This window comes from Ixodes scapularis, unplaced genomic scaffold, assembly GCF_016920785.2.
Source record: "Ixodes scapularis isolate PalLabHiFi unplaced genomic scaffold, ASM1692078v2 PGA_scaffold10__122_contigs__length_95168666, whole genome shotgun sequence".
Taxonomy (NCBI): domain Eukaryota; kingdom Metazoa; phylum Arthropoda; class Arachnida; order Ixodida; family Ixodidae; genus Ixodes; species Ixodes scapularis.
In genome coordinates, this window is record NW_024609836.1 from 67,505,563 (window position 1) to 67,526,333 (window position 20,771).

The 20,771-nt window shown below is 48.2% G+C and overlaps 6 non-coding genes and 69 pseudogenes across 6 annotated transcripts; all 75 read right to left on the reverse strand.

The window, feature by feature from the left end:
- Positions 1 to 106: 106 nt before the first annotated feature.
- LOC120845081 lies at positions 107 to 225 on the reverse strand (annotated as a pseudogene).
- Positions 226 to 366: 141 nt separating this feature from the next.
- Positions 367 to 485, reverse strand: LOC120845080 (annotated as a pseudogene).
- A 141-nt stretch (positions 486 to 626) lies between these two features.
- Positions 627 to 745, reverse strand: LOC120845079 (annotated as a pseudogene).
- Positions 746 to 886: 141 nt separating this feature from the next.
- On the reverse strand, positions 887 to 1,005 carry LOC120845077 (annotated as a pseudogene).
- Positions 1,006 to 1,146: 141 nt separating this feature from the next.
- Positions 1,147 to 1,265, reverse strand: LOC120845076 (annotated as a pseudogene).
- A 141-nt stretch (positions 1,266 to 1,406) lies between these two features.
- LOC120845075 lies at positions 1,407 to 1,525 on the reverse strand (annotated as a pseudogene).
- A 141-nt stretch (positions 1,526 to 1,666) lies between these two features.
- LOC120845074 lies at positions 1,667 to 1,785 on the reverse strand (annotated as a pseudogene).
- Positions 1,786 to 1,926: 141 nt separating this feature from the next.
- Positions 1,927 to 2,045, reverse strand: LOC120845073 (annotated as a pseudogene).
- Positions 2,046 to 2,186: 141 nt separating this feature from the next.
- Positions 2,187 to 2,305, reverse strand: LOC120845072 (annotated as a pseudogene).
- Positions 2,306 to 2,446: 141 nt separating this feature from the next.
- LOC120845071 lies at positions 2,447 to 2,565 on the reverse strand (annotated as a pseudogene).
- Positions 2,566 to 2,706: 141 nt separating this feature from the next.
- Positions 2,707 to 2,825, reverse strand: LOC120845070 (annotated as a pseudogene).
- A 141-nt stretch (positions 2,826 to 2,966) lies between these two features.
- LOC120845069 lies at positions 2,967 to 3,085 on the reverse strand (annotated as a pseudogene).
- A 141-nt stretch (positions 3,086 to 3,226) lies between these two features.
- Positions 3,227 to 3,345, reverse strand: LOC120845121 (annotated as a pseudogene).
- Positions 3,346 to 3,486: 141 nt separating this feature from the next.
- Positions 3,487 to 3,605, reverse strand: LOC120845068 (annotated as a pseudogene).
- Positions 3,606 to 3,746: 141 nt separating this feature from the next.
- LOC120845004 lies at positions 3,747 to 3,865 on the reverse strand (annotated as a pseudogene).
- A 141-nt stretch (positions 3,866 to 4,006) lies between these two features.
- On the reverse strand, positions 4,007 to 4,125 carry LOC120845065 (annotated as a pseudogene).
- A 141-nt stretch (positions 4,126 to 4,266) lies between these two features.
- LOC120845003 lies at positions 4,267 to 4,385 on the reverse strand (annotated as a pseudogene).
- A 141-nt stretch (positions 4,386 to 4,526) lies between these two features.
- On the reverse strand, positions 4,527 to 4,645 carry LOC120845064 (annotated as a pseudogene).
- Positions 4,646 to 4,786: 141 nt separating this feature from the next.
- LOC120845002 lies at positions 4,787 to 4,905 on the reverse strand (annotated as a pseudogene).
- A 141-nt stretch (positions 4,906 to 5,046) lies between these two features.
- Positions 5,047 to 5,165, reverse strand: LOC120845063 (annotated as a pseudogene).
- A 141-nt stretch (positions 5,166 to 5,306) lies between these two features.
- LOC120845120 lies at positions 5,307 to 5,425 on the reverse strand (annotated as a pseudogene).
- A 141-nt stretch (positions 5,426 to 5,566) lies between these two features.
- On the reverse strand, positions 5,567 to 5,685 carry LOC120845118 (annotated as a pseudogene).
- Positions 5,686 to 5,826: 141 nt separating this feature from the next.
- Positions 5,827 to 5,945, reverse strand: LOC120845062 (annotated as a pseudogene).
- A 141-nt stretch (positions 5,946 to 6,086) lies between these two features.
- On the reverse strand, positions 6,087 to 6,205 carry LOC120845061 (annotated as a pseudogene).
- Positions 6,206 to 6,346: 141 nt separating this feature from the next.
- LOC120845060 lies at positions 6,347 to 6,465 on the reverse strand (annotated as a pseudogene).
- Positions 6,466 to 6,606: 141 nt separating this feature from the next.
- On the reverse strand, positions 6,607 to 6,725 carry LOC120845059 (annotated as a pseudogene).
- Positions 6,726 to 6,866: 141 nt separating this feature from the next.
- Positions 6,867 to 6,985, reverse strand: LOC120845117 (annotated as a pseudogene).
- A 141-nt stretch (positions 6,986 to 7,126) lies between these two features.
- LOC120845058 lies at positions 7,127 to 7,245 on the reverse strand (annotated as a pseudogene).
- A 141-nt stretch (positions 7,246 to 7,386) lies between these two features.
- Positions 7,387 to 7,505, reverse strand: LOC120845057 (annotated as a pseudogene).
- A 141-nt stretch (positions 7,506 to 7,646) lies between these two features.
- LOC120845056 lies at positions 7,647 to 7,765 on the reverse strand (annotated as a pseudogene).
- A 141-nt stretch (positions 7,766 to 7,906) lies between these two features.
- On the reverse strand, positions 7,907 to 8,025 carry LOC120845054 (annotated as a pseudogene).
- Positions 8,026 to 8,166: 141 nt separating this feature from the next.
- On the reverse strand, positions 8,167 to 8,285 carry LOC120845053 (annotated as a pseudogene).
- Positions 8,286 to 8,426: 141 nt separating this feature from the next.
- Positions 8,427 to 8,545, reverse strand: LOC120845052 (annotated as a pseudogene).
- A 141-nt stretch (positions 8,546 to 8,686) lies between these two features.
- On the reverse strand, positions 8,687 to 8,805 carry LOC120845116 (annotated as a pseudogene).
- Positions 8,806 to 8,946: 141 nt separating this feature from the next.
- Positions 8,947 to 9,065, reverse strand: LOC120845115 (annotated as a pseudogene).
- Positions 9,066 to 9,206: 141 nt separating this feature from the next.
- LOC120845051 lies at positions 9,207 to 9,325 on the reverse strand (annotated as a pseudogene).
- Positions 9,326 to 9,466: 141 nt separating this feature from the next.
- Positions 9,467 to 9,585, reverse strand: LOC120845050 (annotated as a pseudogene).
- A 141-nt stretch (positions 9,586 to 9,726) lies between these two features.
- Positions 9,727 to 9,845, reverse strand: LOC120845048 (annotated as a pseudogene).
- Positions 9,846 to 9,986: 141 nt separating this feature from the next.
- On the reverse strand, positions 9,987 to 10,105 carry LOC120845047 (annotated as a pseudogene).
- A 141-nt stretch (positions 10,106 to 10,246) lies between these two features.
- LOC120845046 lies at positions 10,247 to 10,365 on the reverse strand (annotated as a pseudogene).
- Positions 10,366 to 10,506: 141 nt separating this feature from the next.
- On the reverse strand, positions 10,507 to 10,625 carry LOC120845045 (annotated as a pseudogene).
- A 141-nt stretch (positions 10,626 to 10,766) lies between these two features.
- On the reverse strand, positions 10,767 to 10,885 carry LOC120845044 (annotated as a pseudogene).
- Positions 10,886 to 11,026: 141 nt separating this feature from the next.
- Positions 11,027 to 11,145, reverse strand: LOC120845042 (annotated as a pseudogene).
- Positions 11,146 to 11,286: 141 nt separating this feature from the next.
- LOC120845114 lies at positions 11,287 to 11,405 on the reverse strand (annotated as a pseudogene).
- A 141-nt stretch (positions 11,406 to 11,546) lies between these two features.
- LOC120845145 lies at positions 11,547 to 11,665 on the reverse strand (annotated as a pseudogene).
- A 141-nt stretch (positions 11,666 to 11,806) lies between these two features.
- Positions 11,807 to 11,925, reverse strand: LOC120844992. The gene has a single exon (XR_005716554.1). It is a non-coding gene; the product is annotated as a 5S ribosomal RNA (ribosomal RNA).
- Positions 11,926 to 12,066: 141 nt separating this feature from the next.
- LOC120845144 lies at positions 12,067 to 12,185 on the reverse strand (annotated as a pseudogene).
- A 141-nt stretch (positions 12,186 to 12,326) lies between these two features.
- On the reverse strand, positions 12,327 to 12,445 carry LOC120844991. Its single transcript, XR_005716553.1, has one exon. It is a non-coding gene; the product is annotated as a 5S ribosomal RNA (ribosomal RNA).
- Positions 12,446 to 12,586: 141 nt separating this feature from the next.
- LOC120845041 lies at positions 12,587 to 12,705 on the reverse strand (annotated as a pseudogene).
- Positions 12,706 to 12,846: 141 nt separating this feature from the next.
- Positions 12,847 to 12,965, reverse strand: LOC120845040 (annotated as a pseudogene).
- A 141-nt stretch (positions 12,966 to 13,106) lies between these two features.
- LOC120845039 lies at positions 13,107 to 13,225 on the reverse strand (annotated as a pseudogene).
- Positions 13,226 to 13,366: 141 nt separating this feature from the next.
- LOC120844990 lies at positions 13,367 to 13,485 on the reverse strand. The gene has a single exon (XR_005716552.1). It is a non-coding gene; the product is annotated as a 5S ribosomal RNA (ribosomal RNA).
- Positions 13,486 to 13,626: 141 nt separating this feature from the next.
- Positions 13,627 to 13,745, reverse strand: LOC120845038 (annotated as a pseudogene).
- Positions 13,746 to 13,886: 141 nt separating this feature from the next.
- On the reverse strand, positions 13,887 to 14,005 carry LOC120845037 (annotated as a pseudogene).
- Positions 14,006 to 14,146: 141 nt separating this feature from the next.
- LOC120845008 lies at positions 14,147 to 14,265 on the reverse strand (annotated as a pseudogene).
- A 141-nt stretch (positions 14,266 to 14,406) lies between these two features.
- Positions 14,407 to 14,525, reverse strand: LOC120845007 (annotated as a pseudogene).
- A 141-nt stretch (positions 14,526 to 14,666) lies between these two features.
- On the reverse strand, positions 14,667 to 14,785 carry LOC120845035 (annotated as a pseudogene).
- A 141-nt stretch (positions 14,786 to 14,926) lies between these two features.
- On the reverse strand, positions 14,927 to 15,045 carry LOC120845143 (annotated as a pseudogene).
- A 141-nt stretch (positions 15,046 to 15,186) lies between these two features.
- Positions 15,187 to 15,305, reverse strand: LOC120845113 (annotated as a pseudogene).
- A 141-nt stretch (positions 15,306 to 15,446) lies between these two features.
- On the reverse strand, positions 15,447 to 15,565 carry LOC120845142 (annotated as a pseudogene).
- A 141-nt stretch (positions 15,566 to 15,706) lies between these two features.
- On the reverse strand, positions 15,707 to 15,825 carry LOC120845000 (annotated as a pseudogene).
- Positions 15,826 to 15,966: 141 nt separating this feature from the next.
- LOC120844989 lies at positions 15,967 to 16,085 on the reverse strand. Its single transcript, XR_005716551.1, has one exon. It is a non-coding gene; the product is annotated as a 5S ribosomal RNA (ribosomal RNA).
- Positions 16,086 to 16,226: 141 nt separating this feature from the next.
- LOC120845034 lies at positions 16,227 to 16,345 on the reverse strand (annotated as a pseudogene).
- Positions 16,346 to 16,486: 141 nt separating this feature from the next.
- LOC120845033 lies at positions 16,487 to 16,605 on the reverse strand (annotated as a pseudogene).
- A 141-nt stretch (positions 16,606 to 16,746) lies between these two features.
- LOC120845032 lies at positions 16,747 to 16,865 on the reverse strand (annotated as a pseudogene).
- Positions 16,866 to 17,006: 141 nt separating this feature from the next.
- Positions 17,007 to 17,125, reverse strand: LOC120844955. Its single transcript, XR_005716517.1, has one exon. It is a non-coding gene; the product is annotated as a 5S ribosomal RNA (ribosomal RNA).
- Positions 17,126 to 17,266: 141 nt separating this feature from the next.
- On the reverse strand, positions 17,267 to 17,385 carry LOC120845112 (annotated as a pseudogene).
- A 141-nt stretch (positions 17,386 to 17,526) lies between these two features.
- Positions 17,527 to 17,645, reverse strand: LOC120844999 (annotated as a pseudogene).
- A 141-nt stretch (positions 17,646 to 17,786) lies between these two features.
- Positions 17,787 to 17,905, reverse strand: LOC120845111 (annotated as a pseudogene).
- Positions 17,906 to 18,046: 141 nt separating this feature from the next.
- Positions 18,047 to 18,165, reverse strand: LOC120844998 (annotated as a pseudogene).
- Positions 18,166 to 18,306: 141 nt separating this feature from the next.
- On the reverse strand, positions 18,307 to 18,425 carry LOC121834925 (annotated as a pseudogene).
- Positions 18,426 to 18,566: 141 nt separating this feature from the next.
- Positions 18,567 to 18,685, reverse strand: LOC121834926 (annotated as a pseudogene).
- A 141-nt stretch (positions 18,686 to 18,826) lies between these two features.
- On the reverse strand, positions 18,827 to 18,945 carry LOC121834927 (annotated as a pseudogene).
- A 141-nt stretch (positions 18,946 to 19,086) lies between these two features.
- LOC121834951 lies at positions 19,087 to 19,205 on the reverse strand. Its single transcript, XR_006077407.1, has one exon. It is a non-coding gene; the product is annotated as a 5S ribosomal RNA (ribosomal RNA).
- Positions 19,206 to 19,346: 141 nt separating this feature from the next.
- On the reverse strand, positions 19,347 to 19,465 carry LOC120845146 (annotated as a pseudogene).
- Between the last annotated feature and the right edge of the window lie 1,306 nt (positions 19,466 to 20,771).

The following is a 20,771-nucleotide window of genomic DNA, read 5'->3' on the forward strand; positions in this document are numbered from 1 at the left end:
CAACGAAAGCGCTCTGCTTGTCTGGCTTTTTTCGTTCCATTCCCTAGCGCTTATATTTTAATTAATTAAAAAAGAAAGAAAGCACCAGCGTATTTAAAACAAAATGTGCCATCAGCACTCCGTGTTCCCAGGTGGTCTCCCTCTCAAGTACTGACGGAGCCCGATGCTGCATAGCTTCGGTGATCGGACGAGAACCGGCGCATTCAGCGTGGTATGGCCGATGGCGATATGGAGGCTACCAGAAGGAAATAGGTAGATTGCAACGAAAGCGCTCTGCTTGTCTGGCTTTTTTCGTTCCATTCCCTAGCGCTTATATTTTAATTAATTAAAAAAGAAAGAAAGCACCAGCGTATTTAAAACAAAATGTGCCATCAGCACTCCGTGTTCCCAGGTGGTCTCCCTCTCAAGTACTGACGGAGCCCGATGCTGCATAGCTTCGGTGATCGGACGAGAACCGGCGCATTCAGCGTGGTATGGCCGATGGCGATATGGAGGCTACCAGAAGGAAATAGGTAGATCGCAACGAAAGCGCTCTGCTTGTCTGGCTTTTTTCGTTCCATTCCCTAGCGCTTATATTTTAATTAATTAAAAAAGAAAGAAAGCACCAGCGTATTTAAAACAAAATGTGCCATCAGCACTCCGTGTTCCCAGGTGGTCTCCCTCTCAAGTACTGACGGAGCCCGATGCTGCATAGCTTCGGTGATCGGACGAGAACCGGCGCATTCAGCGTGGTATGGCCGATGGCGATATGGAGGCTACCAGAAGGAAATAGGTAGATCGCAACGAAAGCGCTCTGCTTGTCTGGCTTTTTTCGTTCCATTCCCTAGCGCTTATATTTTAATTAATTAAAAAAGAAAGAAAGCACCAGCGTATTTAAAACAAAATGTGCCATCAGCACTCCGTGTTCCCAGGTGGTCTCCCTCTCAAGTACTGACGGAGCCCGATGCTGCATAGCTTCGGTGATCGGACGAGAACCGGCGCATTCAGCGTGGTATGGCCGATGGCGATATGGAGGCTACCAGAAGGAAATAGGTAGATTGCAACGAAAGCGCTCTGCTTGTCTGGCTTTTTTCGTTCCATTCCCTAGCGCTTATATTTTAATTAATTAAAAAAGAAAGAAAGCACCAGCGTATTTAAAACAAAATGTGCCATCAGCACTCCGTGTTCCCAGGTGGTCTCCCTCTCAAGTACTGACGGAGCCCGATGCTGCATAGCTTCGGTGATCGGACGAGAACCGGCGCATTCAGCGTGGTATGGCCGATGGCGATATGGAGGCTACCAGAAGGAAATAGGTAGATCGCAACGAAAGCGCTCTGCTTGTCTGGCTTTTTTCGTTCCATTCCCTAGCGCTTATATTTTAATTAATTAAAAAAGAAAGAGAGCACCAGCGTATTTAAAACAAAATGTGCCATCAGCACTCCGTGTTCCCAGGTGGTCTCCCTCTCAAGTACTGACGGAGCCCGATGCTGCATAGCTTCGGTGATCGGACGAGAACCGGCGCATTCAGCGTGGTATGGCCGATGGCGATATGGAGGCTACCAGAAGGAAATAGGTAGATTGCAACGAAAGCGCTCTGCTTGTCTGGCTTTTTTCGTTCCATTCCCTAGCGCTTATATTTTAATTAATTAAAAAAGAAAGAAAGCACCAGCGTATTTAAAACAAAATGTGCCATCAGCACTCCGTGTTCCCAGGTGGTCTCCCTCTCAAGTACTGACGGAGCCCGATGCTGCATAGCTTCGGTGATCGGACGAGAACCGGCGCATTCAGCGTGGTATGGCCGATGGCGATATGGAGGCTACCAGAAGGAAATAGGTAGATCGCAACGAAAGCGCTCTGCTTGTCTGGCCTTTCTCGTCCCATTCCCTAGCGCTTATATTTTAATTAATTAAAAAAGAAAGAAAGCACCAGCGTATTTAAAACAAAATGTGCCATCAGCACTCCGTGTTCCCAGGTGGTCTCCCTCTCAAGTACTGACGGAGCCCGATGCTGCATAGCTTCGGTGATCGGACGAGAACCGGCGCATTCAGCGTGGTATGGCCGATGGCGATATGGAGGCTACCAGAAGGAAATAGGTAGATCGCAACGAAAGCGCTCTGCTTGTCTGGCTTTTTTCGTTCCATTCCCTAGCGCTTATATTTTAATTAATTAAAAAAGAAAGAAAGCACCAGCGTATTTAAAACAAAATGTGCCATCAGCACTCCGTGTTCCCAGGTGGTCTCCCTCTCAAGTACTGACGGAGCCCGATGCTGCATAGCTTCGGTGATCGGACGAGAACCGGCGCATTCAGCGTGGTATGGCCGATGGCGATATGGAGGCTACCAGAAGGAAATAGGTAGATTGCAACGAAAGCGCTCTGCTTGTCTGGCTTTTTTCGTTCCATTCCCTAGCGCTTATATTTTAATTAATTAAAAAAGAAAGAAAGCACCAGCGTATTTAAAACAAAATGTGCCATCAGCACTCCGTGTTCCCAGGTGGTCTCCCTCTCAAGTACTGACGGAGCCCGATGCTGCATAGCTTCGGTGATCGGACGAGAACCGGCGCATTCAGCGTGGTATGGCCGATGGCGATATGGAGGCTACCAGAAGGAAATAGGTAGATCGCAACGAAAGCGCTCTGCTTGTCTGGCTTTTTTCGTTCCATTCCCTAGCGCTTATATTTTAATTAATTAAAAAAGAAAGAGAGCACCAGCGTATTTAAAACAAAATGTGCCATCAGCACTCCGTGTTCCCAGGTGGTCTCCCTCTCAAGTACTGACGGAGCCCGATGCTGCATAGCTTCGGTGATCGGACGAGAACCGGCGCATTCAGCGTGGTATGGCCGATGGCGATATGGAGGCTACCAGAAGGAAATAGGTAGATTGCAACGAAAGCGCTCTGCTTGTCTGGCTTTTTTCGTTCCATTCCCTAGCGCTTATATTTTAATTAATTAAAAAAGAAAGAAAGCACCAGCGTATTTAAAACAAAATGTGCCATCAGCACTCCGTGTTCCCAGGTGGTCTCCCTCTCAAGTACTGACGGAGCCCGATGCTGCATAGCTTCGGTGATCGGACGAGAACCGGCGCATTCAGCGTGGTATGGCCGATGGCGATATGGAGGCTACCAGAAGGAAATAGGTAGATTGCAACGAAAGCGCTCTGCTTGTCTGGCTTTTTTCGTTCCATTCCCTAGCGCTTATATTTTAATTAATTAAAAAAGAAAGAAAGCACCAGCGTATTTAAAACAAAATGTGCCATCAGCACTCCGTGTTCCCAGGTGGTCTCCCTCGCAAGTACTGACGGAGCCCGATGCTGCATAGCTTCGGTGATCGGACGAGAACCGGCGCATTCAGCGTGGTATGGCCGATGGCGATATGGAGGCTACCAGAAGGAAATAGGTAGATCGCAACGAAAGCGCTCTGCTTGTCTGGCTTTTTTCGTTCCATTCCCTAGCGCTTATATTTTAATTAATTAAAAAAGAAAGAAAGCACCAGCGTATTTAAAACAAAATGTGCCATCAGCACTCCGTGTTCCCAGGTGGTCTCCCTCTCAAGTACTGACGGAGCCCGATGCTGCATAGCTTCGGTGATCGGACGAGAACCGGCGCATTCAGCGTGGTATGGCCGATGGCGATATGGAGGCTACCAGAAGGAAATAGGTAGATCGCAACGAAAGCGCTCTGCTTGTCTGGCTTTTTTCGTTCCATTCCCTAGCGCTTATATTTTAATTAATTAAAAAAGAAAGAAAGCACCAGCGTATTTAAAACAAAATGTGCCATCAGCACTCCGTGTTCCCAGGTGGTCTCCCTCGCAAGTACTGACGGAGCCCGATGCTGCTTAGCTTCGGTGATCGGACGAGAACCGGCGCATTCAGCGTGGTATGGCCGATGGCGATATGGAGGCTACCAGAAGGAAATAGGTAGATCGCAACGAAAGCGCTCTGCTTGTCTGGCTTTTTTCGTTCCATTCCCTAGCGCTTATATTTTAATTAATTAAAAAAGAAAGAAAGCACCAGCGTATTTAAAACAAAATGTGCCATCAGCACTCCGTGTTCCCAGGTGGTCTCCCTCTCAAGTACTGACGGAGCCCGATGCTGCATAGCTTCGGTGATCGGACGAGAACCGGCGCATTCAGCGTGGTATGGCCGATGGCGATATGGAGGCTACCAGAAGGAAATAGGTAGATCGCAACGAAAGCGCTCTGCTTGTCTGGCTTTTTTCGTTCCATTCCCTAGCGCTTATATTTTAATTAATTAAAAAAGAAAGAAAGCACCAGCGTATTTAAAACAAAATGTGCCATCAGCACTCCGTGTTCCCAGGTGGTCTCCCTCGCAAGTACTGACGGAGCCCGATGCTGCTTAGCTTCGGTGATCGGACGAGAACCGGCGCATTCAGCGTGGTATGGCCGATGGCGATATGGAGGCTACCAGAAGGAAATAGGTAGATCGCAACGAAAGCGCTCTGCTTGTCTGGCTTTTTTCGTTCCATTCCCTAGCGCTTATATTTTAATTAATTAAAAAAGAAAGAAAGCACCAGCGTATTTAAAACAAAATGTGCCATCAGCACTCCGTGTTCCCAGGTGGTCTCCCTCTCAAGTACTGACGGAGCCCGATGCTGCATAGCTTCGGTGATCGGACGAGAACCGGCGCATTCAGCGTGGTATGGCCGATGGCGATATGGAGGCTACCAGAAGGAAATAGGTAGATCGCAACGAAAGCGCTCTGCTTGTCTGGCTTTTTTCGTTCCATTCCCTAGCGCTTATATTTTAATTAATTAAAAAAGAAAGAAAGCACCAGCGTATTTAAAACAAAATGTGCCATCAGCACTCCGTGTTCCCAGGTGGTCTCCCTCGCAAGTACTGACGGAGCCCGATGCTGCTTAGCTTCGGTGATCGGACGAGAACCGGCGCATTCAGCGTGGTATGGCCGATGGCGATATGGAGGCTACCAGAAGGAAATAGGTAGATCGCAACGAAAGCGCTCTGCTTGTCTGGCTTTTTTCGTTCCATTCCCTAGCGCTTATATTTTAATTAATTAAAAAAGAAAGAGAGCACCAGCGTATTTAAAACAAAATGTGCCATCAGCACTCCGTGTTCCCAGGTGGTCTCCCTCTCAAGTACTGACGGAGCCCGATGCTGCATAGCTTCGGTGATCGGACGAGAACCGGCGCATTCAGCGTGGTATGGCCGATGGCGATATGGAGGCTACCAGAAGGAAATAGGTAGATCGCAACGAAAGCGCTCTGCTTGTCTGGCTTTTTTCGTTCCATTCCCTAGCGCTTATATTTTAATTAATTAAAAAAGAAAGAAAGCACCAGCGTATTTAAAACAAAATGTGCCATCAGCACTCCGTGTTCCCAGGTGGTCTCCCTCGCAAGTACTGACGGAGCCCGATGCTGCATAGCTTCGGTGATCGGACGAGAACCGGCGCATTCAGCGTGGTATGGCCGATGGCGATATGGAGGCTACCAGAAGGAAATAGGTAGATTGCAACGAAAGCGCTCTGCTTGTCTGGCTTTTTTCGTTCCATTCCCTAGCGCTTATATTTTAATTAATTAAAAAAGAAAGAAAGCACCAGCGTATTTAAAACAAAATGTGCCATCAGCACTCCGTGTTCCCAGGTGGTCTCCCTCGCAAGTACTGACGGAGCCCGATGCTGCATAGCTTCGGTGATCGGACGAGAACCGGCGCATTCAGCGTGGTATGGCCGATGGCGATATGGAGGCTACCAGAAGGAAATAGGTAGATCGCAACGAAAGCGCTCTGCTTGTCTGGCTTTTTTCGTTCCATTCCCTAGCGCTTATATTTTAATTAATTAAAAAAGAAAGAAAGCACCAGCGTATTTAAAACAAAATGTGCCATCAGCACTCCGTGTTCCCAGGTGGTCTCCCTCTCAAGTACTGACGGAGCCCGATGCTGCATAGCTTCGGTGATCGGACGAGAACCGGCGCATTCAGCGTGGTATGGCCGATGGCGATATGGAGGCTACCAGAAGGAAATAGGTAGATCGCAACGAAAGCGCTCTGCTTGTCTGGCTTTTTTCGTTCCATTCCCTAGCGCTTATATTTTAATTAATTAAAAAAGAAAGAGAGCACCAGCGTATTTAAAACAAAATGTGCCATCAGCACTCCGTGTTCCCAGGTGGTCTCCCTCTCAAGTACTGACGGAGCCCGATGCTGCATAGCTTCGGTGATCGGACGAGAACCGGCGCATTCAGCGTGGTATGGCCGATGGCGATATGGAGGCTACCAGAAGGAAATAGGTAGATCGCAACGAAAGCGCTCTGCTTGTCTGGCTTTTTTCGTTCCATTCCCTAGCGCTTATATTTTAATTAATTAAAAAAGAAAGAGAGCACCAGCGTATTTAAAACAAAATGTGCCATCAGCACTCCGTGTTCCCAGGTGGTCTCCCTCTCAAGTACTGACGGAGCCCGATGCTGCATAGCTTCGGTGATCGGACGAGAACCGGCGCATTCAGCGTGGTATGGCCGATGGCGATATGGAGGCTACCAGAAGGAAATAGGTAGATCGCAACGAAAGCGCTCTGCTTGTCTGGCTTTTTTCGTTCCATTCCCTAGCGCTTATATTTTAATTAATTAAAAAAGAAAGAGAGCACCAGCGTATTTAAAACAAAATGTGCCATCAGCACTCCGTGTTCCCAGGTGGTCTCCCTCTCAAGTACTGACGGAGCCCGATGCTGCATAGCTTCGGTGATCGGACGAGAACCGGCGCATTCAGCGTGGTATGGCCGATGGCGATATGGAGGCTACCAGAAGGAAATAGGTAGATCGCAACGAAAGCGCTCTGCTTGTCTGGCTTTTTTCGTTCCATTCCCTAGCGCTTATATTTTAATTAATTAAAAAAGAAAGAGAGCACCAGCGTATTTAAAACAAAATGTGCCATCAGCACTCCGTGTTCCCAGGTGGTCTCCCTCGCAAGTACTGACGGAGCCCGATGCTGCATAGCTTCGGTGATCGGACGAGAACCGGCGCATTCAGCGTGGTATGGCCGATGGCGATATGGAGGCTACCAGAAGGAAATAGGTAGATCGCAACGAAAGCGCTCTGCTTGTCTGGCTTTTTTCGTTCCATTCCCTAGCGCTTATATTTTAATTAATTAAAAAAGAAAGAAAGCACCAGCGTATTTAAAACAAAATGTGCCATCAGCACTCCGTGTTCCCAGGTGGTCTCCCTCTCAAGTACTGACGGAGCCCGATGCTGCATAGCTTCGGTGATCGGACGAGAACCGGCGCATTCAGCGTGGTATGGCCGATGGCGATATGGAGGCTACCAGAAGGAAATAGGTAGATCGCAACGAAAGCGCTCTGCTTGTCTGGCTTTTTTCGTTCCATTCCCTAGCGCTTATATTTTAATTAATTAAAAAAGAAAGAGAGCACCAGCGTATTTAAAACAAAATGTGCCATCAGCACTCCGTGTTCCCAGGTGGTCTCCCTCTCAAGTACTGACGGAGCCCGATGCTGCATAGCTTCGGTGATCGGACGAGAACCGGCGCATTCAGCGTGGTATGGCCGATGGCGATATGGAGGCTACCAGAAGGAAATAGGTAGATCGCAACGAAAGCGCTCTGCTTGTCTGGCTTTTTTCGTTCCATTCCCTAGCGCTTATATTTTAATTAATTAAAAAAGAAAGAGAGCACCAGCGTATTTAAAACAAAATGTGCCATCAGCACTCCGTGTTCCCAGGTGGTCTCCCTCTCAAGTACTGACGGAGCCCGATGCTGCATAGCTTCGGTGATCGGACGAGAACCGGCGCATTCAGCGTGGTATGGCCGATGGCGATATGGAGGCTACCAGAAGGAAATAGGTAGATCGCAACGAAAGCGCTCTGCTTGTCTGGCTTTTTTCGTTCCATTCCCTAGCGCTTATATTTTAATTAATTAAAAAAGAAAGAAAGCACCAGCGTATTTAAAACAAAATGTGCCATCAGCACTCCGTGTTCCCAGGTGGTCTCCCTCTCAAGTACTGACGGAGCCCGATGCTGCATAGCTTCGGTGATCGGACGAGAACCGGCGCATTCAGCGTGGTATGGCCGATGGCGATATGGAGGCTACCAGAAGGAAATAGGTAGATCGCAACGAAAGCGCTCTGCTTGTCTGGCTTTTTTCGTTCCATTCCCTAGCGCTTATATTTTAATTAATTAAAAAAGAAAGAAAGCACCAGCGTATTTAAAACAAAATGTGCCATCAGCACTCCGTGTTCCCAGGTGGTCTCCCTCTCAAGTACTGACGGAGCCCGATGCTGCATAGCTTCGGTGATCGGACGAGAACCGGCGCATTCAGCGTGGTATGGCCGATGGCGATATGGAGGCTACCAGAAGGAAATAGGTAGATCGCAACGAAAGCGCTCTGCTTGTCTGGCTTTTTTCGTTCCATTCCCTAGCGCTTATATTTTAATTAATTAAAAAAGAAAGAGAGCACCAGCGTATTTAAAACAAAATGTGCCATCAGCACTCCGTGTTCCCAGGTGGTCTCCCTCTCAAGTACTGACGGAGCCCGATGCTGCATAGCTTCGGTGATCGGACGAGAACCGGCGCATTCAGCGTGGTATGGCCGATGGCGATATGGAGGCTACCAGAAGGAAATAGGTAGATCGCAACGAAAGCGCTCTGCTTGTCTGGCTTTTTTCGTTCCATTCCCTAGCGCTTATATTTTAATTAATTAAAAAAGAAAGAGAGCACCAGCGTATTTAAAACAAAATGTGCCATCAGCACTCCGTGTTCCCAGGTGGTCTCCCTCGCAAGTACTGACGGAGCCCGATGCTGCATAGCTTCGGTGATCGGACGAGAACCGGCGCATTCAGCGTGGTATGGCCGATGGCGATATGGAGGCTACCAGAAGGAAATAGGTAGATCGCAACGAAAGCGCTCTGCTTGTCTGGCTTTTTTCGTTCCATTCCCTAGCGCTTATATTTTAATTAATTAAAAAAGAAAGAAAGCACCAGCGTATTTAAAACAAAATGTGCCATCAGCACTCCGTGTTCCCAGGTGGTCTCCCTCGCAAGTACTGACGGAGCCCGATGCTGCATAGCTTCGGTGATCGGACGAGAACCGGCGCATTCAGCGTGGTATGGCCGATGGCGATATGGAGGCTACCAGAAGGAAATAGGTAGATTGCAACGAAAGCGCTCTGCTTGTCTGGCTTTTTTCGTTCCATTCCCTAGCGCTTATATTTTAATTAATTAAAAAAGAAAGAAAGCACCAGCGTATTTAAAACAAAATGTGCCATCAGCACTCCGTGTTCCCAGGTGGTCTCCCTCTCAAGTACTGACGGAGCCCGATGCTGCATAGCTTCGGTGATCGGACGAGAACCGGCGCATTCAGCGTGGTATGGCCGATGGCGATATGGAGGCTACCAGAAGGAAATAGGTAGATTGCAACGAAAGCGCTCTGCTTGTCTGGCTTTTTTCGTTCCATTCCCTAGCGCTTATATTTTAATTAATTAAAAAAGAAAGAAAGCACCAGCGTATTTAAAACAAAATGTGCCATCAGCACTCCGTGTTCCCAGGTGGTCTCCCTCTCAAGTACTGACGGAGCCCGATGCTGCATAGCTTCGGTGATCGGACGAGAACCGGCGCATTCAGCGTGGTATGGCCGATGGCGATATGGAGGCTACCAGAAGGAAATAGGTAGATCGCAACGAAAGCGCTCTGCTTGTCTGGCTTTTTTCGTTCCATTCCCTAGCGCTTATATTTTAATTAATTAAAAAAGAAAGAAAGCACCAGCGTATTTAAAACAAAATGTGCCATCAGCACTCCGTGTTCCCAGGTGGTCTCCCTCTCAAGTACTGACGGAGCCCGATGCTGCATAGCTTCGGTGATCGGACGAGAACCGGCGCATTCAGCGTGGTATGGCCGATGGCGATATGGAGGCTACCAGAAGGAAATAGGTAGATTGCAACGAAAGCGCTCTGCTTGTCTGGCTTTTTTCGTTCCATTCCCTAGCGCTTATATTTTAATTAATTAAAAAAGAAAGAGAGCACCAGCGTATTTAAAACAAAATGTGCCATCAGCACTCCGTGTTCCCAGGTGGTCTCCCTCTCAAGTACTGACGGAGCCCGATGCTGCATAGCTTCGGTGATCGGACGAGAACCGGCGCATTCAGCGTGGTATGGCCGATGGCGATATGGAGGCTACCAGAAGGAAATAGGTAGATCGCAACGAAAGCGCTCTGCTTGTCTGGCTTTTTTCGTTCCATTCCCTAGCGCTTATATTTTAATTAATTAAAAAAGAAAGAAAGCACCAGCGTATTTAAAACAAAATGTGCCATCAGCACTCCGTGTTCCCAGGTGGTCTCCCTCTCAAGTACTGACGGAGCCCGATGCTGCATAGCTTCGGTGATCGGACGAGAACCGGCGCATTCAGCGTGGTATGGCCGATGGCGATATGGAGGCTACCAGAAGGAAATAGGTAGATCGCAACGAAAGCGCTCTGCTTGTCTGGCTTTTTTCGTTCCATTCCCTAGCGCTTATATTTTAATTAATTAAAAAAGAAAGAGAGCACCAGCGTATTTAAAACAAAATGTGCCATCAGCACTCCGTGTTCCCAGGTGGTCTCCCTCTCAAGTACTGACGGAGCCCGATGCTGCATAGCTTCGGTGATCGGACGAGAACCGGCGCATTCAGCGTGGTATGGCCGATGGCGATATGGAGGCTACCAGAAGGAAATAGGTAGATCGCAACGAAAGCGCTCTGCTTGTCTGGCTTTTTTCGTTCCATTCCCTAGCGCTTATATTTTAATTAATTAAAAAAGAAAGAAAGCACCAGCGTATTTAAAACAAAATGTGCCATCAGCACTCCGTGTTCCCAGGTGGTCTCCCTCTCAAGTACTGACGGAGCCCGATGCTGCATAGCTTCGGTGATCGGACGAGAACCGGCGCATTCAGCGTGGTATGGCCGATGGCGATATGGAGGCTACCAGAAGGAAATAGGTAGATCGCAACGAAAGCGCTCTGCTTGTCTGGCTTTTTTCGTTCCATTCCCTAGCGCTTATATTTTAATTAATTAAAAAAGAAAGAAAGCACCAGCGTATTTAAAACAAAATGTGCCATCAGCACTCCGTGTTCCCAGGTGGTCTCCCTCTCAAGTACTGACGGAGCCCGATGCTGCATAGCTTCGGTGATCGGACGAGAACCGGCGCATTCAGCGTGGTATGGCCGATGGCGATATGGAGGCTACCAGAAGGAAATAGGTAGATTGCAACGAAAGCGCTCTGCTTGTCTGGCTTTTTTCGTTCCATTCCCTAGCGCTTATATTTTAATTAATTAAAAAAGAAAGAAAGCACCAGCGTATTTAAAACAAAATGTGCCATCAGCACTCCGTGTTCCCAGGTGGTCTCCCTCGCAAGTACTGACGGAGCCCGATGCTGCATAGCTTCGGTGATCGGACGAGAACCGGCGCATTCAGCGTGGTATGGCCGATGGCGATATGGAGGCTACCAGAAGGAAATAGGTAGATCGCAACGAAAGCGCTCTGCTTGTCTGGCTTTTTTCGTTCCATTCCCTAGCGCTTATATTTTAATTAATTAAAAAAGAAAGAAAGCACCAGCGTATTTAAAACAAAATGTGCCATCAGCACTCCGTGTTCCCAGGTGGTCTCCCTCTCAAGTACTGACGGAGCCCGATGCTGCATAGCTTCGGTGATCGGACTAGAACCGGCGCATTCAGCGTGGTATGGCCGATGGCGATATGGAGGCTACCAGAAGGAAATAGGTAGATTGCAACGAAAGCGCTCTGCTTGTCTGGCCTTTCTCGTCCCATTCCCTAGCGCTTATATTTTAATTAATTAAAAAAGAAAGAAAGCACCAGCGTATTTAAAACAAAATGTGCCATCAGCACTCCGTGTTCCCAGGTGGTCTCCCTCTCAAGTACTGACGGAGCCCGATGCTGCTTAGCTTCGGTGATCGGACGAGAACCGGCGCATTCAGCGTGGTATGGCCGATGGCGATATGGAGGCTACCAGAAGGAAATAGGTAGATCGCAACGAAAGCGCTCTGCTTGTCTGGCTTTTTTCGTTCCATTCCCTAGCGCTTATATTTTAATTAATTAAAAAAGAAAGAAAGCACCAGCGTATTTAAAACAAAATGTGCCATCAGCACTCCGTGTTCCCAGGTGGTCTCCCTCTCAAGTACTGACGGAGCCCGATGCTGCATAGCTTCGGTGATCGGACTAGAACCGGCGCATTCAGCGTGGTATGGCCGATGGCGATATGGAGGCTACCAGAAGGAAATAGGTAGATTGCAACGAAAGCGCTCTGCTTGTCTGGCCTTTCTCGTCCCATTCCCTAGCGCTTATATTTTAATTAATTAAAAAAGAAAGAAAGCACCAGCGTATTTAAAACAAAATGTGCCATCAGCACTCCGTGTTCCCAGGTGGTCTCCCTCTCAAGTACTGACGGAGCCCGATGCTGCTTAGCTTCGGTGATCGGACGAGAACCGGCGCATTCAGCGTGGTATGGCCGATGGCGATATGGAGGCTACCAGAAGGAAATAGGTAGATCGCAACGAAAGCGCTCTGCTTGTCTGGCTTTTCTCGTCCCATTCCCTAGCGCTTATATTTTAATTAATTAAAAAAGAAAGAAAGCACCAGCGTATTTAAAACAAAATGTGCCATCAGCACTCCGTGTTCCCAGGTGGTCTCCCTCTCAAGTACTGACGGAGCCCGATGCTGCATAGCTTCGGTGATCGGACGAGAACCGGCGCATTCAGCGTGGTATGGCCGATGGCGATATGGAGGCTACCAGAAGGAAATAGGTAGATCGCAACGAAAGCGCTCTGCTTGTCTGGCTTTTTTCGTTCCATTCCCTAGCGCTTATATTTTAATTAATTAAAAAAGAAAGAAAGCACCAGCGTATTTAAAACAAAATGTGCCATCAGCACTCCGTGTTCCCAGGTGGTCTCCCTCTCAAGTACTGACGGAGCCCGATGCTGCATAGCTTCGGTGATCGGACGAGAACCGGCGCATTCAGCGTGGTATGGCCGATGGCGATATGGAGGCTACCAGAAGGAAATAGGTAGATCGCAACGAAAGCGCTCTGCTTGTCTGGCTTTTTTCGTTCCATTCCCTAGCGCTTATATTTTAATTAATTAAAAAAGAAAGAAAGCACCAGCGTATTTAAAACAAAATGTGCCATCAGCACTCCGTGTTCCCAGGTGGTCTCCCTCTCAAGTACTGACGGAGCCCGATGCTGCATAGCTTCGGTGATCGGACGAGAACCGGCGCATTCAGCGTGGTATGGCCGATGGCGATATGGAGGCTACCAGAAGGAAATAGGTAGATTGCAACGAAAGCGCTCTGCTTGTCTGGCCTTTCTCGTCCCATTCCCTAGCGCTTATATTTTAATTAATTAAAAAAGAAAGAAAGCACCAGCGTATTTAAAACAAAATGTGCCATCAGCACTCCGTGTTCCCAGGTGGTCTCCCTCTCAAGTACTGACGGAGCCCGATGCTGCTTAGCTTCGGTGATCGGACGAGAACCGGCGCATTCAGCGTGGTATGGCCGATGGCGATATGGAGGCTACCAGAAGGAAATAGGTAGATCGCAACGAAAGCGCTCTGCTTGTCTGGCTTTTTTCGTTCCATTCCCTAGCGCTTATATTTTAATTAATTAAAAAAGAAAGAAAGCACCAGCGTATTTAAAACAAAATGTGCCATCAGCACTCCGTGTTCCCAGGTGGTCTCCCTCTCAAGTACTGACGGAGCCCGATGCTGCATAGCTTCGGTGATCGGACGAGAACCGGCGCATTCAGCGTGGTATGGCCGATGGCGATATGGAGGCTACCAGAAGGAAATAGGTAGATCGCAACGAAAGCGCTCTGCTTGTCTGGCTTTTTTCGTTCCATTCCCTAGCGCTTATATTTTAATTAATTAAAAAAGAAAGAAAGCACCAGCGTATTTAAAACAAAATGTGCCATCAGCACTCCGTGTTCCCAGGTGGTCTCCCTCTCAAGTACTGACGGAGCCCGATGCTGCATAGCTTCGGTGATCGGACGAGAACCGGCGCATTCAGCGTGGTATGGCCGATGGCGATATGGAGGCTACCAGAAGGAAATAGGTAGATTGCAACGAAAGCGCTCTGCTTGTCTGGCCTTTCTCGTCCCATTCCCTAGCGCTTATATTTTAATTAATTAAAAAAGAAAGAAAGCACCAGCGTATTTAAAACAAAATGTGCCATCAGCACTCCGTGTTCCCAGGTGGTCTCCCTCTCAAGTACTGACGGAGCCCGATGCTGCTTAGCTTCGGTGATCGGACGAGAACCGGCGCATTCAGCGTAGTATGGCCGATGGCGATATGGAGGCTACCAGAAGGAAATAGGTAGATCGCAACGAAAGCGCTCTGCTTGTCTGGCCTTTCTCGTCCCATTCCCTAGCGCTTATATTTTAATTAATTAAAAAAGAAAGAAAGCACCAGCGTATTTAAAACAAAATGTGCCATCAGCACTCCGTGTTCCCAGGTGGTCTCCCTCTCAAGTACTGACGGAGCCCGATGCTGCTTAGCTTCGGTGATCGGACGAGAACCGGCGCATTCAGCGTAGTATGGCCGATGGCGATATGGAGGCTACCAGAAGGAAATAGGTAGATCGCAACGAAAGCGCTCTGCTTGTCTGGCTTTTCTCGTCCCATTCCCTAGCGCTTATATTTTAATTAATTAAAAAAGAAAGAAAGCACCAGCGTATTTAAAACAAAATGTGCCATCAGCACTCCGTGTTCCCAGGTGGTCTCCCTCTCAAGTACTGACGGAGCCCGATGCTGCATAGCTTCGGTGATCGGACGAGAACCGGCGCATTCAGCGTGGTATGGCCGATGGCGATATGGAGGCTACCAGAAGGAAATAGGTAGATCGCAACGAAAGCGCTCTGCTTGTCTGGCCTTTCTCGTCCCATTCCCTAGCGCTTATATTTTAATTAATTAAAAAAGAAAGAAAGCACCAGCGTATTTAAAACAAAATGTGCCATCAGCACTCCGTGTTCCCAGGTGGTCTCCCTCTCAAGTACTGACGGAGCCCGATGCTGCATAGCTTCGGTGATCGGACTAGAACCGGCGCATTCAGCGTGGTATGGCCGATGGCGATATGGAGGCTACCAGAAGGAAATAGGTAGATCGCAACGAAAGCGCTCTGCTTGTCTGGCTTTTTTCGTTCCATTCCCTAGCGCTTATATTTTAATTAATTAAAAAAGAAAGAAAGCACCAGCGTATTTAAAACAAAATGTGCCATCAGCACTCCGTGTTCCCAGGTGGTCTCCCTCGCAAGTACTGACGGAGCCCGATGCTGCATAGCTTCGGTGATCGGACGAGAACCGGCGCATTCAGCGTGGTATGGCCGATGGCGATATGGAGGCTACCAGAAGGAAATAGGTAGATCGCAACGAAAGCGCTCTGCTTGTCTGGCTTTTTTCGTTCCATTCCCTAGCGCTTATATTTTAATTAATTAAAAAAGAAAGAAAGCACCAGCGTATTTAAAACAAAATGTGCCATCAGCACTCCGTGTTCCCAGGTGGTCTCCCTCTCAAGTACTGACGGAGCCCGATGCTGCATAGCTTCGGTGATCGGACTAGAACCGGCGCATTCAGCGTGGTATGGCCGATGGCGATATGGAGGCTACCAGAAGGAAATAGGTAGATTGCAACGAAAGCGCTCTGCTTGTCTGGCCTTTCTCGTCCCATTCCCTAGCGCTTATATTTTAATTAATTAAAAAAGAAAGAAAGCACCAGCGTATTTAAAACAAAATGTGCCATCAGCACTCCGTGTTCCCAGGTGGTCTCCCTCGCAAGTACTGACGGAGCCCGATGCTGCTTAGCTTCGGTGATCGGACGAGAACCGGCGCATTCAGCGTGGTATGGCCGATGGCGATATGGAGGCTACCAGAAGGAAATAGGTAGATCGCAACGAAAGCGCTCTGCTTGTCTGGCTTTTTTCGTTCCATTCCCTAGCGCTTATATTTTAATTAATTAAAAAAGAAAGAAAGCACCAGCGTATTTAAAACAAAATGTGCCATCAGCACTCCGTGTTCCCAGGTGGTCTCCCTCTCAAGTACTGACGGAGCCCGATGCTGCTTAGCTTCGGTGATCGGACGAGAACCGGCGCATTCAGCGTGGTATGGCCGATGGCGATATGGAGGCTACCAGAAGGAAATAGGTAGATCGCAACGAAAGCGCTCTGCTTGTCTGGCTTTTTTCGTTCCATTCCCTAGCGCTTATATTTTAATTAATTAAAAAAGAAAGAAAGCACCAGCGTATTTAAAACAAAATGTGCCATCAGCACTCCGTGTTCCCAGGTGGTCTCCCTCTCAAGTACTGACGGAGCCCGATGCTGCATAGCTTCGGTGATCGGACGAGAACCGGCGCATTCAGCGTGGTATGGCCGATGGCGATATGGAGGCTACCAGAAGGAAATAGGTAGATTGCAACGAAAGCGCTCTGCTTGTCTGGCCTTTCTCGTCCCATTCCCTAGCGCTTATATTTTAATTAATTAAAAAAGAAAGAAAGCACCAGCGTATTTAAAACAAAATGTGCCATCAGCACTCCGTGTTCCCAGGTGGTCTCCCTCTCAAGTACTGACGGAGCCCGATGCTGCATAGCTTCGGTGATCGGACGAGAACCGGCGCATTCAGCGTGGTATGGCCGATGGCGATATGGAGGCTACCAGAAGGAAATAGGTAGATCGCAACGAAAGCGCTCTGCTTGTCTGGCCTTTCTCGTCCCATTCCCTAGCGCTTATATTTTAATTAATTAAAAAAGAAAGAAAGCACCAGCGTATTTAAAACAAAATGTGCCATCAGCACTCCGTGTTCCCAGGTGGTCTCCCTCTCAAGTACTGACGGAGCCCGATGCTGCATAGCTTCGGTGATCGGACGAGAACCGGCGCATTCAGCGTGGTATGGCCGATGGCGATATGGAGGCTACCAGAAGGAAATAGGTAGATCGCAACGAAAGCGCTCTGCTTGTCTGGCTTTTTTCGTTCCATTCCCTAGCGCTTATATTTTAATTAATTAAAAAAGAAAGAAAGCACCAGCGTATTTAAAACAAAATGTGCCATCAGCACTCCGTGTTCCCAGGTGGTCTCCCTCCCAAGTACTGACGGAGCCCGATGCTGCTTAGCTTCGGTGATCGGACGAGAACCGGCGCATTCAGCGTGGTATGGCCGATGGCGATATGGAGGCTACCAGAAGGAAATAGGTAGATCGCAACGAAAGCGCTCTGCTTGTCTGGCCTTTCTCGTCCCATTCCCTAGCGCTTATATTTTAATTAATTAAAAAAGAAAGAAAGCACCAGCGTATTTAAAACAAAATGTGCCATCAGCACTCCGTGTTCCCAGGTGGTCTCCCTCGCAAGTACTGACGGAGCCCGATGCTGCATAGCTTCGGTGATCGGACGAGAACCGGCGCATTCAGCGTGGTATGGCCGATGGCGATATGGAGGCTACCAGAAGGAAATAGGTAGATCGCAACGAAAGCGCTCTGCTTGTCTGGCTTTTTTCGTTCCATTCCCTAGCGCTTATATTTTAATTAATTAAAAAAGAAAGAAAGCACCAGCGTATTTAAAACAAAATGTGCCATCAGCACTCCGTGTTCCCAGGTGGTCTCCCTCGCAAGTACTGACGGAGCCCGATGCTGCTTAGCTTCGGTGATCGGACGAGAACCGGCGCATTCAGCGTGGTATGGCCGATGGCGATATGGAGGCTACCAGAAGGAAATAGGTAGATCGCAACGAAAGCGCTCTGCTTGTCTGGCCTTTCTCGTCCCATTCCCTAGCGCTTATATTTTAATTAATTAAAAAAGAAAGAAAGCACCAGCGTATTTAAAACAAAATGTGCCATCAGCACTCCGTGTTCCCAGGTGGTCTCCCTCGCAAGTACTGACGGAGCCCGATGCTGCATAGCTTCGGTGATCGGACGAGAACCGGCGCATTCAGCGTGGTATGGCCGATGGCGATATGGAGGCTACCAGAAGGAAATAGGTAGATCGCAACGAAAGCGCTCTGCTTGTCTGGCTTTTTTCGTTCCATTCCCTAGCGCTTATATTTTAATTAATTAAAAAAGAAAGAAAGCACCAGCGTATTTAAAACAAAATGTGCCATCAGCACTCCGTGTTCCCAGGTGGTCTCCCTCGCAAGTACTGACGGAGCCCGATGCTGCTTAGCTTCGGTGATCGGACGAGAACCGGCGCATTCAGCGTGGTATGGCCGATGGCGATATGGAGGCTACCAGAAGGAAATAGGTAGATCGCAACGAAAGCGCTCTGCTTGTCTGGCTTTTTTCGTTCCATTCCCTAGCGCTTATATTTTAATTAATTAAAAAAGAAAGAAAGCACCAGCGTATTTAAAACAAAATGTGCCATCAGCACTCCGTGTTCCCAGGTGGTCTCCCTCGCAAGTACTGACGGAGCCCGATGCTGCTTAGCTTCGGTGATCGGACGAGAACCGGCGCATTCAGCGTGGTATGGCCGATGGCGATATGGAGGCTACCAGAAGGAAATAGGTAGATCGCAACGAAAGCGCTCTGCTTGTCTGGCCTTTCTCGTCCCATTCCCTAGCGCTTATATTTTAATTAATTAAAAAAGAAAGAAAGCACCAGCGTATTTAAAACAAAATGTGCCATCAGCACTCCGTGTTCCCAGGTGGTCTCCCTCGCAAGTACTGACGGAGCCCGATGCTGCTTAGCTTCGGTGATCGGACGAGAACCGGCGCATTCAGCGTGGTATGGCCGATGGCGATATGGAGGCTACCAGAAGGAAATAGGTAGATCGCAACGAAAGCGCTCTGCTTGTCTGGCTTTTTTCGTTCCATTCCCTAGCGCTTATATTTTAATTAATTAAAAAAGAAAGAAAGCACCAGCGTATTTAAAACAAAATGTGCCATCAGCACTCCGTGTTCCCAGGTGGTCTCCCTCGCAAGTACTGACGGAGCCCGATGCTGCTTAGCTTCGGTGATCGGACGAGAACCGGCGCATTCAGCGTGGTATGGCCGATGGCGATATGGAGGCTACCAGAAGGAAATAGGTAGATCGCAACGAAAGCGCTCTGCTTGTCTGGCCTTTCTCGTCCCATTCCCTAGCGCTTATATTTTAATTAATTAAAAAAGAAAGAAAGCACCAGCGTATTTAAAACAAAATGTGCCATCAGCACTCCGTGTTCCCAGGTGGTCTCCCTCCCAAGTACTGACGGAGCCCGATGCTGCTTAGCTTCGGTGATCGGACGAGAACCGGCGCATTCAGCGTGGTATGGCCGATGGCGATATGGAGGCTACCAGAAGGAAATAGGTAGATCGCAACGAAAGCGCTCTGCTTGTCTGGCTTTTTTCGTTCCATTCCCTAGCGCTTATATTTTAATTAATTAAAAAAGAAAGAAAGCACCAGCGTATTTAAAACAAAATGTGCCATCAGCACTCCGTGTTCCCAGGTGGTCTCCCTCGCAAGTACTGACGGAGCCCGATGCTGCTTAGCTTCGGTGATCGGACGAGAACCGGCGCATTCAGCGTGGTATGGCCGATTTTTTTTTTTTTTTCTTTATTGCTTGATTTTGACAGGGACAATGCAATAACATACACTCAAAATAAGAGGTTAAAAAACCATCAGCTCACCTGGCTGACACAAAAATGTTAAAATTCTTTGAGGTTAGCAAGCCCCTCAAGAAGTGGCAACCATTCAGGCCAAGGTTGTTGGGCCTTATACACTTCCTTCATAAAGCACATTTGCTCTGCAAAATACTTGTGCACAGGACGCAGATCGACGTCTGCATGACGCACGGCCATGCGACACCGCCACAAACTGTGAAGGCCCAGCAGCATGACCATGTCTAGAGGTACGCCCTCGTCCCCTTTAACAGGTAAAAAACGAATTCCATGCGGCGTAAGAGGCAGGTCCTTTTTGAGCGTTCTTTGCAGTACGTCCCAGAAAAACACTGCATCCCAGCAGTCTATAAAAACATGTTCGATTGTTTCCTGCTTTTTGCATAATATGCAGTTATCGGTCCACGCAATAGGCACTCCCTTTTCGGCTAGCCATGCTTTGACAGGTAAGGTTTGGCTGTGCAACTTGAAAAAAAACGTTTTGGTTGAGGCGGGAATCACCATTCTTTTTACACGTTTTAATACGTCCTGCCCTGGGCCTTCACTGAAAAACATACGATACAAAGGAGTGGGAAAAATTAAATCAATAATGTCGTTTGTCAACCGTTTCCGCGAGACACCGCACAAGTATTCCAAAGAAAAGCGTGTTGTTAAAAACTGATAAGCACCAACGACCTCTTTTAGATAGCCGCGTACAGAACCACTGACGTCTATGCCGGACGACACAATGAACTCAGGGAGAGTGCTGCGCAGCCTCGCTTGAATGACAGTGCATAAAAAAGGATCTTTCTGGTCTCGAAGAAAAAAAAATCTGTTAACCAGCTGTCTCACAAACAAATGGGAAAGTCCCAGACCGCCAACACTGACCCTTCGGAAAAGATTCGTACGGCTCGTCCTCTCCCATACCGAGCTCCAAATAAAAACGGCAAATACACGATGAATGCGGTGAACGTTAATACGTGAACAATGCAACACCTGCAACACGTACCAAATCTTCGCAGCAAGAAATGTGTTACACACAGATGCACGCGCGAAAATTGATAAACCCTGGCCTCCCCACTTGTTCGCCTTCGCGCGCAAAGCCTCAGTCTCATCGCGCCAGTATTCGTCAGTGTTGCGATAGTGATTCAATGGTACCCCAAGATACCGAGACGGCGAATCCGCCCACGTAATGCGTTCATAAACAGTCGGCGTGGAAGGCCAATCGCCGTGCCAAAGACCCACACACTTT